The following is a 19041-nucleotide window of genomic DNA, read 5'->3' as shown; positions in this document are numbered from 1 at the left end:
TAACCTTTTGCGGAGGCAGCCTCACGCACGGATTAGCCTCTGGTGCTTAGGGAAGCACGTAGGAAGAGGTAGAAGGAAATGAGGGAGGAGGCCAGTAAGCTTGCGTTGCTGGCTGATGATGCCCTGCTTGGACGTCTGCAGCGGGGGCTGCTGGCCATTGATAGGAAAAAAAAAAAGTAGCGGAAGAGTAAGAGTAAGGTGGCTGAGCTTGAATCGCTAGCGGAGGCAGCCTCACGCTAACGTCTGCCACTGGAGGTAGAAGGAAGGGAGGGGGAAGGATAGGAGTTTGGGAAGCTACGCCAGCGGGCAACGTTGCGCCACGGGGGCTTGTGATATTCGGGGGAAAATGCTGGAGAGCCTGTGCAGCCTGCAGCGGCAGCCTCATGCTAGTGTGCTATAAAAGCTGGAGACCACTGAAAAGGAAGAGAGGTTAGAAGTTGCAGGAGAAAAATGACGACTTTTACAGCATCATAAAATGATTTTCACGAAAATCAAATCTTTTTCATCTTATCTGTCTATCTGAGTATAATGTGTAATTTGAAATACAGGTAAAAAGCTAGTGAAAATTTATACAGAAAATTTGAGTAATTTAATTGTGTGTTCTACGCAGTTTTGCGTCTTGGTTACAAAAATGACATCAACATCCATAATGTCATCATGTCGTTTAACAACAAACGACCTACCTTTAGCGTGAGCTGGAGGCCCGGCTACATGTGGCGCTGCGGCCGTAAGAGCCGCGGTGAGAACTGGGGAGCGGCCCAGGCTCGTTTAAGGCCTGCCGCTGCAACCCAAAGCTCGAGGAGAGCCAGGTCTTGTGCGGGACAATGGTAGTGTCGAGTGAGGCGAGTTCGAGGCTTTGCTCGATCTATTGGCCGCCTTGGCTAATTTTCAGGGTGAAGAATAGATCGTACAGATCAGCTTCGTTTACCCTCCGTGAGAATGGTTCGTCGGAAAAAAATCAGCGTTTGCTTCATCCTTAAATACTATCCACTTTCCGATCGGAGGATATATTGGCATGGTCATGATTATGGTTAAATAAGAAAAGACGTATAACCAAATCAGGCTACATTTATTTTCATACTAAATATCTCAACACATCATTGGATATGACATTAAGTACGACTTGTGTTGATTAATTTAGTAAAAAAGGCTTGCCTGCTTTCTTTGGCATATATTTGTATACTTTTACTATCTAATCAATCTCAGCATGCGTTAATTTTGTGTCGCTATATGTTTGCCTCACTAAATTTAAATTATGCATACGTCTTTCTTTGGCCTGCGCTCTGGAAGGGTTCTGTTAATTCTGCTAAACTTGAATTAAAACTGAAACTAAACTACATAAAAACTAAATAAAAATACGTTCACAAAATAAAAACTAAACTAAAACTAACAAAAATATGAATGAAACTAATAAAAACTAAACTGAATTTTACAGCAAATTTGAAAACTATATTAAAATAAAACTAATTTAAAAATTCAAAACTATAATAACCTTGGTCCAAACGAGTCGTTCTTTGTAGTTTTTGAAAAGTGATTTCTGTTAAATAAAATATCTCCTTTTTAAGTGGACTTTGAACTTTGTAACTTTGCAGATCTTTTTTATGCTCGAACAGCAACATTACAGACTAACTAAAGTTGAAAAAGTGAAAAAGCATAATAGGACCCCTTTAAGTTGTATTCAAACCAAGAACATTCCTCTACCAGGAACATTCCTTTATCAATTGAATGTATTCAATTAAATATTTCATTATTTCATCTGATCACAGCTTTATTAGAAAAACCTGACTATGACTAAAACCTGTTTATTAACTTTTATTGCTTATCAACTTTTGATTACTTTTGAATGAAAAGTTGTAAAGGTCAAGCATATACTGATTTGTTTTTATTTTACTTTATTAACTTCACTCAAAAATGAATATGTTGTTATTATTTATTCTTCTCATATTTTTCCAAACTCGTAAGCATACCTATCTTGATAGCCGAGCTCCATACAATGAATGGGAATGGTGACAACAGATATCCCTGGTCACCATCCATTTTAATTGTTTCACCAACTTGAACATTCTGCTAAATGCTTTAGACCAGCTTCACAATGCTCCCAACAAGACTTTGGGATACAGAATTACTAGGAACCCTCAGACTATTAACCCAAAATTAAAACTAGCGAATTAATCCACAGGTATAAACCCATCTGTTTGCTTTCAAAAACCTGTCTAACGTTTCATAGACTCCCAGCAGCACAGAGAAAAATATGCAAACCACACTCCTGAAGTTTATGCTCTGTGCATAAGGACTTCATCCTTGAGACGTTGCATTCAAATCTCTGCATTATCAAAAAATGAACTGGGTGTTGTTAGGAAAGCTTTTCCAGAGCTAAACTCTTTATACTTCAGTGATATATATGTAGAAAAGCCAACGTTTGTTTCTCTGTAAAAACTCCTGTATTTTTATTTCCCCTGCCACTCACAGATGAAAAGTATATGGTTGCCAGTGTGTTTTAGCTTCAACCTGACAGATAAAATGAAACTGTACTGTTGGTAGTGTGCGTGGAACTGGCAGTTTAAATTGGCAGAGTGAATCTATGATGAAATATCAGGCCTTAAAATCCTCATTCAACTACATTTATAGTCCACCACAGTAGCCATTATTAACCATTGTTTATAGTCTACCATTGCTTATATGAAAATATTCTTCAGTAAAAAATAACAAAAACAATTATTGGCATGTTTATGTAGAAAAACAATTAAAAAAAACAGTTTAGAGGAATGCAAAAACATGCTAAAAGATCATTACTATAAAGAGTCCAGATTCATCAACCATCTCGATCTCATGAGAAAATTTAACTATTTACGAGATGCTGATTTCATAATAATTTGCATAATGTTATTCATAAGGAATATTTTACAAAAACACAAGCATGAAGGTCCATTCCTAAACCAAGCATATTGTACAAAACCGTACAAATGAGATTGTACGAATATGAATTAACTAATTTGGCAAAATGTAAAATAGTTACATACCTGTATGCTGTGTCCAAAAAGATGTAGGCTATTCCTACAGTACACATGACCAACATCTCATCATTAGCACAATATGTGCACAGTTGGAAAACTCTAGGGTGGTTTCCCAGACACGGATTATGTTAAATCAAAACTAGGCTAATTCTACTTTAATCCAGACTAAAAAAAATGGCTTTTTGAGACATTTCTTAACTTCAGATTAACTAGACTAGGGAGTGAAAGTGAAGTGACGTGTGGCGACCCATACTCGGAATTTGTGCTCTGCGTTTAACCCATCTTAAGTGTGCGCGCGCACACACCCAGAGCAGTGGGCAGCCAATGCTGCGGCACCCGGGGAGCAGTTGGGGATTCGGTGCCTTGCTCAAGGGTCTCACCTCAGTCGTGGTATTGAGGGTGGAAGAGAGTGCTGGTTATTCACTCCCCCCAACTACAATCCCTGCTGGACCTGAGATTTGAACCCACAACCTTCAGGTTACAAGTCTGACTCTCTATCCATTAGGCCACGACGGTCCCCGGTCTACTCTTTGTGAAGCCTGATCAATTTAATGATGTGCACATAGTGCTTATGTGAGGACACTAGAAAAACCTGGGATGGAACCCAAAAAAACAGTAGTGTTGTGTAGAACTGGAGTAAATCATCCAACCAAACAATGGACAAAGGTAAAATAAAACGTTCAAAGACTTTCTGTGAATTTGAAAAAAAAAACTAAAAAAAAAAGTCTCAAGGCAAATTGTGTTAAACCACCCGATTACTGAGAACAAACAGCATGACTCATCATGGTTAAGATTTTGAAACCCAAAAAAGTGCATCCATCCATCATAGCACCACCATTCACTAACATTATAAAGCTTGGAAGAGCCAGGACATTTAATATAACTTTGCATGTATTTGTCTTAAATAAAAAAGTCATATACACCTAGGATGGCTTGGGGGTTATTAAATCATGAAGTAATTTTCATTTCTGGGTGAACTATCCTTTAGAAGACAAAAGCTGTTGCTGAGTGTTTCAGGTCAGCATCAGGTGGACCTTCAGAAAGACCAGAGACTGATGAGCTAGGAGACTTGTTGACTGCGATCATCCATAGCCAGCAACCCCTGGAAGGTATCCCCAGTGATGACCGTCTGGACAGTTCAGATGGGGTGCAGGTCCAGTCCTCATTTGGTAGGCAACATTCATTCAACATGTGCCATCCTCACACTTCAGGGAATATGTAATGCTCTCCATTATCTCTTATACTCCCATAACAAAAATATATAATAAACACAACTTAAACACTGATCTTTAATGCATCAATACAATGTTTTCCAGTTGATCCCCAGAGCTCGGACGGCCTGAGAGAGGATGCAGGTCGGCCCACTACGACTGAAGCAGCCAGACGGGAAGACCAGGTCACTAATCCAGACAGAAGGACCAAGAGACTGACCATACATGAGAAACTGGTCATGGAATTTCATGAGCACAAATTAAAGTATTTAAAAGAAGAATATGAAATGAAGATGAAAGATAAGTCACATTGAGTTAGCTATGAAGGAGAAGGGGAGAAACATGAAGCAGCACCAGTGTCAACACTGTGCTGGATGTGAGCTTGGTTGTACTGCTGTTACTCAGGTGTGACTGCATGAAGATAGGGGTGAACGAGAAGTTGGTCTGTGCATGCATACCCACTGTTACCAAGTATGATTCAATTATGTTGGCCTCCTTCCAACTGAGCACACAAGAGGGGTTTTGGAAAATCCTTGAGTCATAAGTTCCATCTTTCCAACATGCAACAATTTTGGAAAACTACTGTACATAGTGGGAGTGCACACACTTTGTACATTTATTGAGAAACAGTTTTTATGATTTATGTACTCTTCAGCATCTGTTGTAGAGAGACACTTTATGGGAACATACATATGTAGCATGTCTGGACCGGTCACCCTCACACACATAAAGACCACACGACTACTCATTGATGAGATTCAGCACTTTCTTTTACTCAATCTGTAACAAGGAGAAATAATCAGTGGATCAACAGGCGACAGCTTCTCCCTCTCTGGCACACAGAGTCATTCACGGGGAGAACAGAATAGTACATGTGCTCATTAGCCTCGCACACAGGTAGACTGAAGCTATACAATAATGGAAAAAAATGAAATAAATGTAAATAAATTATACTGTTTACAATGTCTCTTGTCTTTCTTACACATCACATTAATATTCCTATTAATACATTACAATAATTATTTTACAATATTACATTAGATATAAAATCTATTACATTATTAACTTATGCATTAATTCAAGTATTTATACATTAAAACATATAGTGAAATAAAACAAAAAAAGTATAATACCATTTGTATGAATAAATCAGTATTCCTATACGTTACATAGTGAAATTAATCATTCAATGTGTTTAGCACCGTACTATGTGTAGGCCGCACCACGTGCGTCACGAACTGCATGAATCATTAACTCGGATTTTCTCCCGTAACACTCAACGTACAATACACATTCAACTAAATCTCTTTTCTTTTATAAAACAGAAGGACAACCTCTGCTGAGGGTCGTCAGAAGCTGCGATCTCTTCCACCCAACTGGCGACTCGCTCAGACAAAGAACACAAATCAGATACAGGACCAACAACATCCATTGACACACTTCTACTGCTAAAGACAGATTCACCACTATCCTCAGATGGTTCAGGTTCCTCCAACTCAAGTGGAAGGAAATTTGCTTGCAACAGCAAATTGCGGTGAACGGTTTTATCCTGACCTGTTTTGGTGTTACGTATGCGGTAAATGTGGCACTGTGGGTTCAGCGCAACTACCCTATAGGGCGTGGACTCCCACCTGTCCGCCAGTTTCCTCTTCCCACGTTCACCTTTGTTGGCCAACAGAACTTGATCACCCAACTCAATGTTACGACCTTTTGTCTTTTGGTTGTACAACTCGGACTGATGTGGCTGACTAGCATCAATGTTCCAACAAGGCCGTTTCCCATTGGATGGTAAGCAGTTGTTCGGGACTTTTTCACACCGGCGACCTGCAGCAACTCTCGGATCAGTTGGCTCTCAAAGTTGGCCCCCTGATCCGAGTGGATCCTGTCAGGAAAACCGTACACACAAAAATAGCGATCCCACAACTGTCGTGCTACCTGTTTTGCCGACTGGTCACGACATGGGAAAGCATGAGCCATCCGAGAAAAATGGTCAGTTACGACCAGCACGTCCACATTACGACCTTTTGAACTTTCTGCGGTCCAAAAATCGATGCATACTAGCTCCATTGGACTTGACGTTTTCACACTCTCTAGTGGGGCTCTGCCTTCGGGTTCAGGCGTTTTACTGACAACGCAGCGCTTGCAACACTTGACATATCTGAGAACGTCACGTTCCAACCTGTCTCGAAGTTCGTCTAACGAGAAGACTGGTAATGGGCATTGCCCAGGAGGCAACAAATGTCGAAATGTCTTGGACAACCCAGAAGATCGCTCTCGATTCAACCCCTGCTGAGGTACTGTGCTCTTTCTTCCAGTCATCAGGACTCAACTTCCTGAACAAAACACTCTTCTCCGGAGGTTTCTTGCCTCTCGGTGCCGCTGTCAAGCCAAACAGGGGTTTCGCAATGGTAGAACAATTTTGGATGAACCTCTGGTAATACAACACCATCCCAAGGAACGATTTAATTTTCCTTTGGGATGGGGTTACCCCATCCTCCATCATCAAATCAGACTCTGTCACTGCTCCAATATCGCTACCGTCCCCCCTGAACATCTGTGGTTCTCTAATGTCAGCCTTGACTATCAGATTTAACTTGGACAGATCGAGGCTTGTAGACAGGGGTATGGCCCCATAAGGCTGCTGCTCAAACGATGGAGAAGAATTAGGTAATGCAGAATTCTGATTGGTTAACAACCGTGAAACAATTGAATCACAGATCTGGTTTCCAAGCTCGCCAATGAGATCGCGTAGTTGCTGCGTAACATTGTCACAACCAGCATTGGCAGGAGTGGAAGACTTTGGTTTATTCGGCCCATTATGTGACATGGTCGGAACAGTCACAGAATCATACACCAAAACGCGTGGTTTGCCAACCCACTTTTTGGGGGCTAATTTTAGCCCATGCTCTCTGAGCCTACTGAACACCATCTCGAGCCTCTTAATTGCCTCACCTTCATCTGGGGCGTACACAAGTAGGTCATCAAGATAACAGAGTAACGTCAAGAAATTTTGATCGCCGAAGATGTTCATCATTAGGCGCATAAAGCTAGCGGGGCTATTGCAGAGCCCCTGCGGTAAGTGATTAAACTCAAAGAGCCCCATCGGTGTTGTGAAAATCTATTACATTATTAACTTATGCATTAATTCAAGTATTTATACATTAAAACATACTATAATGAAATAAAACAAAAACAATTATAATACCATTTGTATGAATAAATCAGTATTCCTATACGTTACATAGTGAAATTAATCATTCAATGTGTTTAGCACCGTACTATGTGTAGGCCGCACCATGTGCGTCACGCACTGCATGAATCATTAACTCGGATTTTCTCCCGTAACACTCTACGTACAATACACATTCAACTAAATCTCTTTTCTTTTATAAAACAGAACTAATTAAACAACATACCTGTAACAAGGAGAAATAATCAGTGGATCAACAGGCGACAGCTTCTCCCTCTCTGGCACACTAAACATATGATGCTAATTAGTTAGCATCACAATGTAGTTTAAGTTAGTTAAATAACATTAAAATATACATTTGCATCATAACTAGCACAATGGAGTGCTAGTCTAAAGTAATCACATTCATCCAGCGATAAATATGCATTTTAGACAAAAAACATCTTCATACCAGAGTCATTCACGGGGAGAACAGAATAGTACATGTGCTCATTAGCCTTGCACACAGGTAGACTGAGGCTATACAATAATGGAAAAGAATGAAATAAATGTAAATAAATTGCCATACCAGAGTCATTCACGGGGAGAACATATTACATGTGCTCATTAGCCTCGCACACAGGTAGACTGAGGCTATCACATGTCGCACGCGGGGAAACCCCGGATGTGTTCCACTGATATCGTTCCCTCCCCAGACAAACTCCTAAAGAAAAGTCCGCGACTTTAACGTTATATTTTTTTTTAACTTGCGAACAATAGTAGAGGAACAAAATTTCGTGGAGTTCATTAACCCATTCTTATTATGAAACACATAGAATTTATAACGGTATAAACAGCATATAAAAAATAATAATAATACAATTTAGGAAAGAAAAGAAAGCAAATTAAATTAAGTCAATAAATTATTCACACCAGTTACACATACAGCCAGTGACTCCAGGGAATTGACCATATTCATAGAACTCCACCTTGCAGATGGCTTGGGCAGCAATGATGCAGCAATGAGGGAGCATGATGTAGTTATCTTTCAGTTCACATATAGCATTGCAGACTATTTAGCACACAGTTGGTTCACTACCACACAAATATCTGTTTCAAGATTAAATGTTCCACATGCCAAATACCTCAAAGTGATCAGTGCTTACTTGCAGGGAATGAGGAATAGGTCTTCTCCTAAATGGTCGCGAAAGTTGATTTCATCAAAATCATTCAGTGGGTTGTTCCGGTCTATAACTGTCCTTCTGTCTGGTCTTAGTGGTGTTCTTTCATTATCGTTAAAATAGTCCAGGTAATCCATTTTCCTCCATTGACAAGATCAACCTGGAGGCCAACATCAGTTAATCTGAAAATAAACCTGCCTCTGGCCAGCTTTAAGGTATTCCTTCACTTACACCGAGATTAGTTCTGATCCTCCTTCTGGAAATGAGACTTTATATATCAAGATTAGGGAAAGTCTGAGACTATTTTAAACCATGTCTGAGAAATGCTTCTTCAATTAGTCCATTTTAAATGAGCATTTTTGACTAAGATTAATGTTAATCCCTGTCTGGGAAACCGCCCCTAGTAGTTTAGACCAGGACAAAAACATTTTTATCGCTCATAACTTTTGGGGAGAAAAAGCACAGACACTGGTCAAGGATGAATCTTTCTAGTGCACATGTGTCGAGCGCCTGAAGGTTGTGCATTTGACTATCCACGTAAAAAAATAAGTATACTTAAGCATCTTAAGTAAGCATCTTAAGCATACTTACACATTCTCATCCTGAAATATCTATCTATCTATCTAGCTAGCTAGCTAGCCTGAAAGGCTGTATGAAAGCCTCATGTACCTTTGGCATTAAGACAACATTTAAGTTAACATGAGACCAAAAGTAACCCTGTTTGCTTGCTACATATTCCTAGTAGTACTGTACAAAATTCATAGTCAAAAATTTGGAAGAATAAAATTGTTAATAGATAAATACCAAAACTATAAATACCACCCCCACCCCACCCACACACACATCAAATTAAAATAAAATACCCAAACCTTTTAAACAAACAAATACATGCAAACATACATACGTAAAAGCAAAAATACTTTATCAGAAATAGAAATAGAAAATATCATATTCACCATTTAAAAAATGGCTTGCCAATGTTATTTAATTTTGTTATTCATTATCTGTGCTATGAAATCTCCCAGAACTGGATGTGAAATAAAAGAAATCAGAAAAGGTCATCAAATAAATCCACATAAATATGTCAGGTGAGTAGGATTTAGAGTGTTAATATAGTTACACTGCTTACATAAATAACATGTAAAGCATAACTAAATCATTCCGTTACAAGACATATCATAAACTGACACAGTACCATGGGTATTTGTCATCTTATCCCTGTTGTAAAACACCTATTTGTATTCACAAACCCACTTCCATAATCTTGCAATAACACAAGAAACAAATGAGAATGGCCTAGAATGGCAATTAAACTATTACTCCTTGTACCTGAACACATCCTGAATATATTTGATGCTCACTAACAGATGGCAGCAGTCTGATGTTATAACCAGCTTTAGAGTGAATGATTCTAATAGGACACATGTGAGAAAACTGGTGGTGTATTTACTTTAGAGAAAAATCTCAAATAAAATGAATCTTTATGTTCACTAATTGTGGCCTTGCAATAATAGAAAACAAATTTGATTTACATCAAGAAATGATTGAAACATATTGACCAATTTTAAGATAAATGTTCTGCAAAAAAACGAATTAAAAAAGTAAGAATATATAGTCTTTGGTTGATAGGCCAAATCCTTTTTACAGTAAATAACATAAAGTGCCTGATAGGAGAAAATCTTATTATCTCTTACTGAAGCTTGTTCATTCTTATCTGTGTTTATGGCAGAAATAAATCTGAGTGTGGAAGTGTCTCTAGGATGTTCAGAAATATAATCTCACTCTTGTTTGATGTCTGTGTGTGTGTGTACGTATCTTTATGATGTTTATTGTGTGTCAGCCTGTGACACCTGCACACCGCACATTTGTTTTTCCTATTAACTTAGTGTATAATCTCGTCCATGCCTCTGCCTGTCTTCAGACGTCAGCTCTTGACCGGAATACCAAGAAGCTCAGGACAGATGTTCCGCAGGGAAGATCACAGCTGATTAGCAATCCCATGCTGTTATTTTCAAGGTCACCTGTATCAGGTTGTGAAAATACTGAAGAAAGAAATTGTGATATTTTCACACAACACAATTTTTAAATATTTAAAATAGTGAATCAAACGTATTAAAAAATGTATAAGAATAAACTGTGAAAAAGTGTGCTCAGTTGTATTGAATGTGCACACGAAGTGTACTTAAAATCTTAAAAGAATATTTAAATTGTACTTGTATATCACTTTAATAAAATACAAGGCCACTTAAGTGTGCGTAAAGAGAGACACTTTCTAAACTTTAATTTTAAAGTACATTTTAAATCATTATGTTTTGTTGTGCTTTAAAGAAGCACAATTATTTTGATGTGTTGACTAACATACTAAAACACATGCAAAGATTACATTTTAAACTGTAGTTTGTTATTCAATATTATATTGAAAGGTAATATATTTTACTGCAACTTCCTCCATACAAATGTGTTTTACAAATACATATACATTTCAATAGAAATGCATCGAAGTATATTTCAGTTTACCATTAATGCTTGTCAGTGCATTCAGCAGTACAGCATATTCACCACATTTCAAATACAATAGAAGTAAATATGAAATTTACATATAAAGATGCACTTTTCTGGTGACTCAAAAAGCACTAAAATTCAGCTATTGCATTTCATATAAAATTAAACGAATGCATTTCGTTAAATTGCAATAAACGTAATTAAGTGTCTACAAACATTGCGTTCAGTTCACACATGTATTTTTTTTTTCCCCGTAGGTATGCTGTGTACTACTTTTTCACCATGTTGATCTGTGTAGAGGGCCTACTGTACATGATTGCTGCCTCTGGGTTTTGTTTTGTGTATTTGTTGTTATCTTTGTTTATTCAATTGTCATTTGTATGCTACAATACATCAAATGGAAAATAAAAAGATATTTGTAAACTGTACAGATAAAAATGAAGCTGAAGATTAAAGGACACTTTCATCCCTCAAAAACACAACTTTTGTTATTCAGTGAGTCTGTTTTGGGGGAATCTATCCTTTGTTCACTTGTCTGAATTAAACAGCATCTGGTGTCTGAAGGGCAGGAGAAGAGAAATAAAACAAAGTGAAATTCAGAACTGTAGTATTTCGAAGATTGAAATGGTCAAACATGAAATTAAAGGGTAAGTTTGGGTTGATTGATTTATTCATACAAAATCGGTAGCATGTCCAACTACAGTATACCACAATGTTTTGCGATAGCTTGGGTGTGCATTTATTTATTTTTCATTTTATTTATTTATTTTTTCAATAATCCAATGGCCTGCTGTCAATTAAATCTCGTAGAACAATGATATTAATTGATTGATTGATTGATTGATTGATTGATTGATTTTTACATGCTTTATTAATATGTGTTCTATAGTGAGGTAGCCTAAAAATGTCTTTTTAATTTTAGTTATTTAAAAAATGCATTCTTCTTAAATCAGTGTCAATAAAAAAAAATAAACATTTTACCCAATATAGTGTGGCAGCATGCTGCTTTTGGTTGTTCCTGGGCAATAAAAGTTGAAATATTTAATAGCTGTTTTGTAGCCAATACTTAAAGGAATAATTCACACAAAAATTATCAGTTGCTTCAAAAAATACTCACCCTCAGGCCTTCCAAGGTGTCGATGAGTTTATTTCACTACAGAGGATGTGTATCGCATCGCAAGTGATGCTAAATTTCTCCAAATCTGTTCCCATGAAGATACCTTGGATGGCCTGAGGATGAGTAAATAGCACTCTGCAATTTTTCATTTTTGGGTGAAATTTATTTTCAAAAACAACCCTACTCTAAAAAAAAATAATCATAATAAAAATGAAGTGTGACAACTAGCCCCAGTCTTCTCTATAACAGATGGTTCTGGATCATTTCAAGTATTGTGGCTCTACCAACAAACTCTATATTTCAAATGTTTTTCAAGTAGTTTCATCCAAAGTTGCATGTCTATTGCATGAGAAAAGTACAGAAGAACATGATGTGTCTCTGCTAGACTTTCAAAACTCAGTACTTTGACCTTTTAAGTCTTTTATTAAACACCTTTTTCCAACTTGAAAGTTTAGTTGCTGTGGTTTCATCTGTCTTCATCTAAATACATAATAAGCATACTGTTCATTATTTTGATAAACTGGCATGTACAAACGGAGAAAAGGCAGCTGTGTGTGAGTGTATTTTGCGGGTCTGGCGTGATTTGTGGATGACACATCAGTGTTGTTTTGTGGATATGCTTCTTTGACTCCAGCGCAGCTGTTTTGTTATGCAGAGAACTCACTTGTTCCCAAAAGAGCTCCAGTTCTTGTTACTCTGTCTAAAATGACAGAAACGTTGTCAAAGGACTGCAGAGCCTTCTTGTCTGCCTTGGGGAGACATCTTAGAGAGGGGAAACACTCTGTCAAGTCAATGGCGAGAGGGAGCTAATTTGATATGCTCTGACAATTACTGTCCTCATTACCCCAGTGTTCTCATCACCTGCGATTGCATTTCCAAAATTAACACATCTCTGGAAAGACTAGAAGGACTAGTCTGTTTACAAACGGACTCAAGGTGATTTGGGGTAATGCCAACCAGTGGTCAAATTGAACAATACAGTGCAGGCCAGTGGCGATGGGCCAGGGAGGCACTGGCCCACTCAGATTGATGGCTGGTCCATCCATTCTAATAAGATGCAGTAATGCTTTTTGTGGGGGAAAAAAAGAAGAGAAAAATCCTTAAAAAATCCCAATATATTTTACTTTCAATAAAATATTTGCATTGGGTTTGTAAAAGCTGTATTTATGCATGATTTTGTTGCATGTACTCAGTTTTGATTAGCAGGCAAAGCGTTTCGAGCGATTCGAAACAGTGAATCATTTTGCAAAACAAATGGTTCAGTTGATTTAAAGCTTCTAAAAGGTCAGTTTCTCACATGTACAACAGTTTATGAGAATAACAACGTATTTTTACTCCAAATTTGCGCATTTTAGCATCAATTGAAGATTTGAAATAACTTCTTTCTGTTACCTGATGAGGTTTTTTATCACAGAATTAGGCAGAAATTATATTATATTATAGTATTCTATACATTGATAAAGGCTATGTCGATTAGCATTGCTTTATAAATATACATTATTCTTATGAAAAATACCAGAAATGGCTTGAAGAACACAAATAAACCATATACTGTTACAGTTGTGTGTTGATTCTCATGTTTCATCAGTCAAACACTTATTTCTGCAGTTTATTCAGCTACAGCGATAGCTGGATGCCTTCGTCCATTTGAAGGGATAGTTAAAAAATCTTATTTTGTGGTCTGGAAAAAAAGAAGGGCATACTGCATGAGAACAACAGGGTGAGTAAATGATGAATCATGCTGTCTAATCATCATCTTGATATGCCACACCTGTGAGGTGGATGGATTATCTCGGCAAAGGAGAAGTGCTCACTAACACAGATTTAGACAGATTTGTGAACAATATTTGAGAGAAATAGGCCTTTTGTGTACATAGAAAAAGTCTTAGATCTTTGAGTTCAGCTCATGAAAAATGGGGGCAAAAACAAAAGTGTTTCGTTTATAATTTTGTTCAGTATATTAACAACTACCTTACTATATTCACAAAAATGACAATTCTGTCATCATTTACCCTAAAGTTGTTCAAACGGTTGTTTCTTTCTTCTGTTGACCATAAAAGCAGATATTTTGAAGAATGTTAGTAACCACACAGTTGCTGGTACCCACTGACTTCCTCAGTATGGAAAAAAAATACAGTGGAAGTCAATGGATACCAGCAACTGTTTGGTTACGAACTTTCTTCAAAATATCTGCTTTTATTTATCAACAGAAGAAAGACATTCCTACAGGTTTGGAACAACATGAGGGTGAGTAAAACCTTTTTGGGTGAACTATGCTTTTAAAAGGGTAATACCCTTTAAAATATTTAACTATCAGAGCTGGTAAATGTACACCAAATGAAACTTACATTTACATTTATTAAATTAGCAGATGCTTTTAACCTACAGTAAGTGACTTACAAATGAGGATACATGACTTGCATATAAATGAGCTTTTACTATTTTTAGAATATAGCATAATTTCAGGGCAGCAGAGGTTATAATATCAGTATGGCTTATCTGTGTAATAATTTGATCAAACAACCTACAACATGTTTTCTATCATAGCTTTTGACTTTTACTGACATCCTCCAGAGGGGAATCTGTCTGCAAATGAGACGTTCACATCTGTATTTAAACACTTTGTGAATTCACATTCACACTCTCCCATCAATTTCCAGTTCAAAGTCTGAACCAAACAGACCTTTGTCATGTCAAGAATCAGATGTCATTCCCTGAAAAAGATAAGATAAATAAATAATATACCTTCAAACAGAAAGAGCTTTCCCAGATAGCAAAATGACTCCAGAGCGGATCCGCGTCGGAGTCACCACAAGCTCCGGAACGGAGACAGTGCGCTGTCCGGAGGCGGGGCATATTCTGGGCGAATGACCGAACAGAGTCTGACAGTACAGCGGAGCTGCCGATTTGAGGGCGGATCCGCCCCGGAGTCTGTTGCTATCAGGGTTGCAAGATGAATTAACCGAATCTGATCTCTGTGAAAACGGATGAAAGTCATACGAACCAGCTGGCCTTGAAGTGTGCTTAATAAATAATTAAATGTATATTAATCCACTTTCATTCAAATCATTGCTGGGCCATTCTGAATAAGATTCACTCAATCCACAGTGTCTGTTATTATAAGAAATATTAACATATTTTGTGTGCATTTCTAAAGAGACCTGAAAATGTACCATCTCATCAACTAAAAGTCATTCTGTAAATTTTCTCATGAAAAGTGCAATATAAAAAAATAAGGAAAAATAAGGAAAAAAGATGAACAGTTATAGAAAAGACCTTGGAGAAAGTGAAAAGACACAGCAGGAAAAGGGTTTTTAACGCCGCAGGGAATGAAAAAGAATCAACAAAAGAAACAGAAGGCTTTCGATACACTAATAAGACACATTCATTATATCACAGTGGCCTGTGTAGCACCTGTGCCAGGTCTGGTTAATGTCATGAATTCAAATAATTATGACTTCTTTCAAATCACATCTTCTGTAATGAACCTGATGAAATGACATTTAAAAACATGGATTGTTTTTACCTAAGGCACTAAATGGCATGTAAAAATGAATGAGGCTACTCGCTCTATCTATATCAAGTTCAACATTATTATTTATGGGCATTTAGGTGCTATTAGAGTAACTACTTTTAAGCAAAAAAATAGCATATTACATACTCTATCATTCAGAAGTTTTGGGTCAGTATTTTTATATTCATATTTTATTTTAATGATGTTTCCAGCAAAAAATGCATTCAATTAATCAAAAGTAACAGTAAAGACCTTTATTACATTGCATTACATTATTATGCAAACCCATTTCTGCCACAGGATTAAAAAAAATAATTAAAAAAAAAGGTCATTGCAACTTTGAATGTCACAATTCTGATTTTATTTTTTATTTTTTATTTTTTTTACTTAGAATTGTGAAATTTAAACAGCCACTTGCAAGGGAAACGTCTCGGTTATGTACGTAACCCTCGTTCCCTGATGGAGGGAACGGAGACGTTATGTCGTGACGACATAGGGGGTTTACATGAGATCCCCAATCCGCTCTGACTTTCAGAGAAAACGCCAATGAATTTTGGCTAGTGGATTTTGCATACCTGAGCCACTCCCCGTGCATACGGGTATAAATAGGCGACAGGTGCATCCACTCATCAGGTTTTACGCTGAGAAGCCGAGAACGTGTCCCTAGAAAGCGCCACAACCTGAACCCCATCACAACCCTGTAGCACTGCAAATGCTGACAAGCAGCCGCGCATCAGATAAATGCTACGCAAAGGTCGTAACCTTCCTAACGCCCCAGCGCAAATTATCTGACCTTGGCGCCCGCAGGGACCAGAAGGTGAGTAAATCGCTGCTGGAGATAGCCAAGCCACTGTTCCTATGACAGAATTTTTTTTCTTAAAGGTCCCATGACATGCTGCTTTTTGGATGTTTTTATATAGGCCTAAGTGGTCCCTAGTACTGTATCTGAAGTCTCTTTCCCGAAATTCAGCCTTGGTGTAGCCACTACGAGCCAGTCCCACATTGAGCTTTCCTTAGGACGTTAACCAGCTTGCGGCCACGGTACCATGCGCTAATGTTGACAGTGGATATATCGCAATGGCTCGTAGACATGCAGTCGTTCAAGCTTTTCAGTTTGACCCAGAATCTGATCCGGATGGAGAAGCACCGGATGAAGACGTTGCAACTCAGCGGCTACAGCAGGACGTCTCCGAATGGTTAGTTTAAAATATTGTGTCTGGATACAGTACTTTTTAGTTGGTTTGTTTATGTATGCTGTTACAGTTATTATTATGTAGCTAATGCTAGCCTACGTTGTTGGCTTTTCATGTTGCTCTGATCTCTACGTTTGAGAGGAATACACCAGTAAGTTGTGCTTTGTTACAGAAGTTAATAAAATAAGAAATAAAGTCTTGTCTTGAGTCTTGACTGTTTATTCCACCAACAAACCTTGTGTCTAATTTTCATTCAATAGTGTAGACAGTGTCAAGATTTATTTACATCAGAGAGAAAAAAAACTTGAAAAATGTTACAAACAAGCATTGAAGATGATCCATAGGAGCATAAGAATATTTGTTTAGACAACAATAACACAAACCAATGTTAAATCTCTGCGAGACTAAATATCAGAATCAATTGTTCAGTCGCTACAGGTATCTCTCCTATCGTTCATTTGTGAGCTGGTGCTGGGGCCTCCTGGGACGCAGAATCCGGGTCATTATTCCAGCTTGTGTGGTCCTGCGCATCCGCTCAGAATTTCCTGATGAGGAAGGCCACTACGTAGGGTTTAAACTGCCCCCCGTTTGAACCTTGACACAAAGCTGGCAATGACCTCCTCCTTGTCCGGCTTCTCATACTGCGCTGATAGGTCCTCTGGGACAGGGATGGCCAACAGCGCATCGGTGTATGGCGTAGGGTTGACAAAGACTTTCTCAATTAGGTCCATCATGTCAGCAACGTAACCTGTATCATAAAACACAAGCACAAACTTTTTTTTTTCTTTTTAATTGGTTGGGTTTTGTTTTTACTGTGTTTTTTGTATTTAATTGATTCTTCATCAAGATAAATACATTTTTGAATTCCAAAATATGTGTTGTTTGAATTGATTTGAACCCTTACCAAAGGTCGGCTGTGTCTTTTGAGGTTTAACTCTGCACTCTCCCTTCCTAGCCTTTGGAAATGAGATTTTGAAGAGAGGTACACCTTCCTCCGTTTCGGCCTGTGGTCGGTCCGCATTTTCATTATAATGCATAGCAGCCAGGTAGAGTCTGTAAGTACAAGACAAAACGTGTTAATATTGACAGATATTTTAGGCTACAATTCCCAAAAGTATTGAGTAAACAAACTTTCTTTTACCTGCACAGCATTCCAATAAAGGGAAAGACAACATTCTTTGGGGCAAAACGAAGGATGACGGCATGGAAAGCCTCCAACGATGAAGTTTGGTGGTGGGGGCTCAGTTTTCCAACATCCTTCAGCGTTCTTTTGTTTGTCAGCAACTTCTCCAACTTGTTGAAAGCTAGAGTATCTGCAGACAATAAGAAAATATCATTAGAAAACAATACAGTACAGAATATTACAACGATGATCTCTGGTCAATTTCTGAAAGTGACTAAATAACTGTGTAGTTGTCTGTTTACTGTTTTGACATTTAGCCTGTATATTGATTAAATACCTGCTTGGAGCCATTTACTCTTGTCAGTTGTCTTGCGGATCGCATGCTCGCACTTGGGGTAAAGAGGATCCTCATGTGTATGGACATCTCGAACATGGTTCAGGATCGCGGTCCACTTTGCAATTCTCTCTGGCTCGGAGGTTGAGCCAGCTGCAGTCCAGTATATGTGGTTGTTGATGCTTTTCATCCACTTCTTGAGTTTCTCACAGTCTTTCTGCTTACTGATTGCTTCCAGTTTCTTTGAAATTCCTTACAGTGAAAGCAAAATACATTCCACTTAGTTAAGATACTCATAAACTGAGTGATTACTCTATTGTAGCATTTCATAATCAATTTCAAAGCATTTGTTACCATTTACTCATAGTGTCACAATTTCAAAGTAAGGACAAGTCTTTTCACCAAATGGGATATTTACGCAAGCTTAAAAAAAATCTAACATCAGGTCCTTCTGACCAAAAGGATATCACTAACAACTCAAAGAAAGGAAAAGGCTGGAGCAAAACTGATAGATTTTGTATGGTATAATGGACTATGGACGTCAATCAGCTCCATATTGGCACTGACAATATACCTTTTGCCATGTGCCAGACATCGTAGTAATGGGTTATGTTTCTCTCCCTGAGGAACTTCTGTACTTGTGGATGACGATCAGTGACAATGCAATCAAGGTTGACGCCACG

At 38.0% G+C, this 19041-nt stretch overlaps 1 long non-coding RNA gene and 1 pseudogene across 1 annotated transcript; both read right to left on the bottom strand.

Annotated features, from left to right (window-relative positions):
- Positions 1–4973: 4973 nt before the first annotated feature.
- Positions 4974–7998, bottom strand: LOC107710007 (uncharacterized). Its single transcript, XR_001636546.1, has 3 exons — positions 7984–7998; positions 7642–7701; positions 4974–5005 (listed from the first exon to the last, which is right to left on the bottom strand). It is a non-coding gene; the product is annotated as an uncharacterized LOC107710007 (long non-coding RNA).
- A 9334-nt stretch (positions 7999–17332) lies between these two features.
- Positions 17333–19041, bottom strand: part of LOC107710006 (uncharacterized) — a 5568-nt pseudogene continuing 3859 nt past the window's right edge.

This window comes from Sinocyclocheilus rhinocerous, unplaced genomic scaffold, assembly GCF_001515625.1.
Source record: "Sinocyclocheilus rhinocerous isolate Xijiao unplaced genomic scaffold, SAMN03320098_v1.1 scaffold657, whole genome shotgun sequence".
NCBI lineage: Eukaryota > Metazoa > Chordata > Actinopteri > Cypriniformes > Cyprinidae > Sinocyclocheilus > Sinocyclocheilus rhinocerous.
Note: the sequence above shows the minus strand (reverse complement) of the source record. Positions and strands in the feature narration are given on the sequence as shown.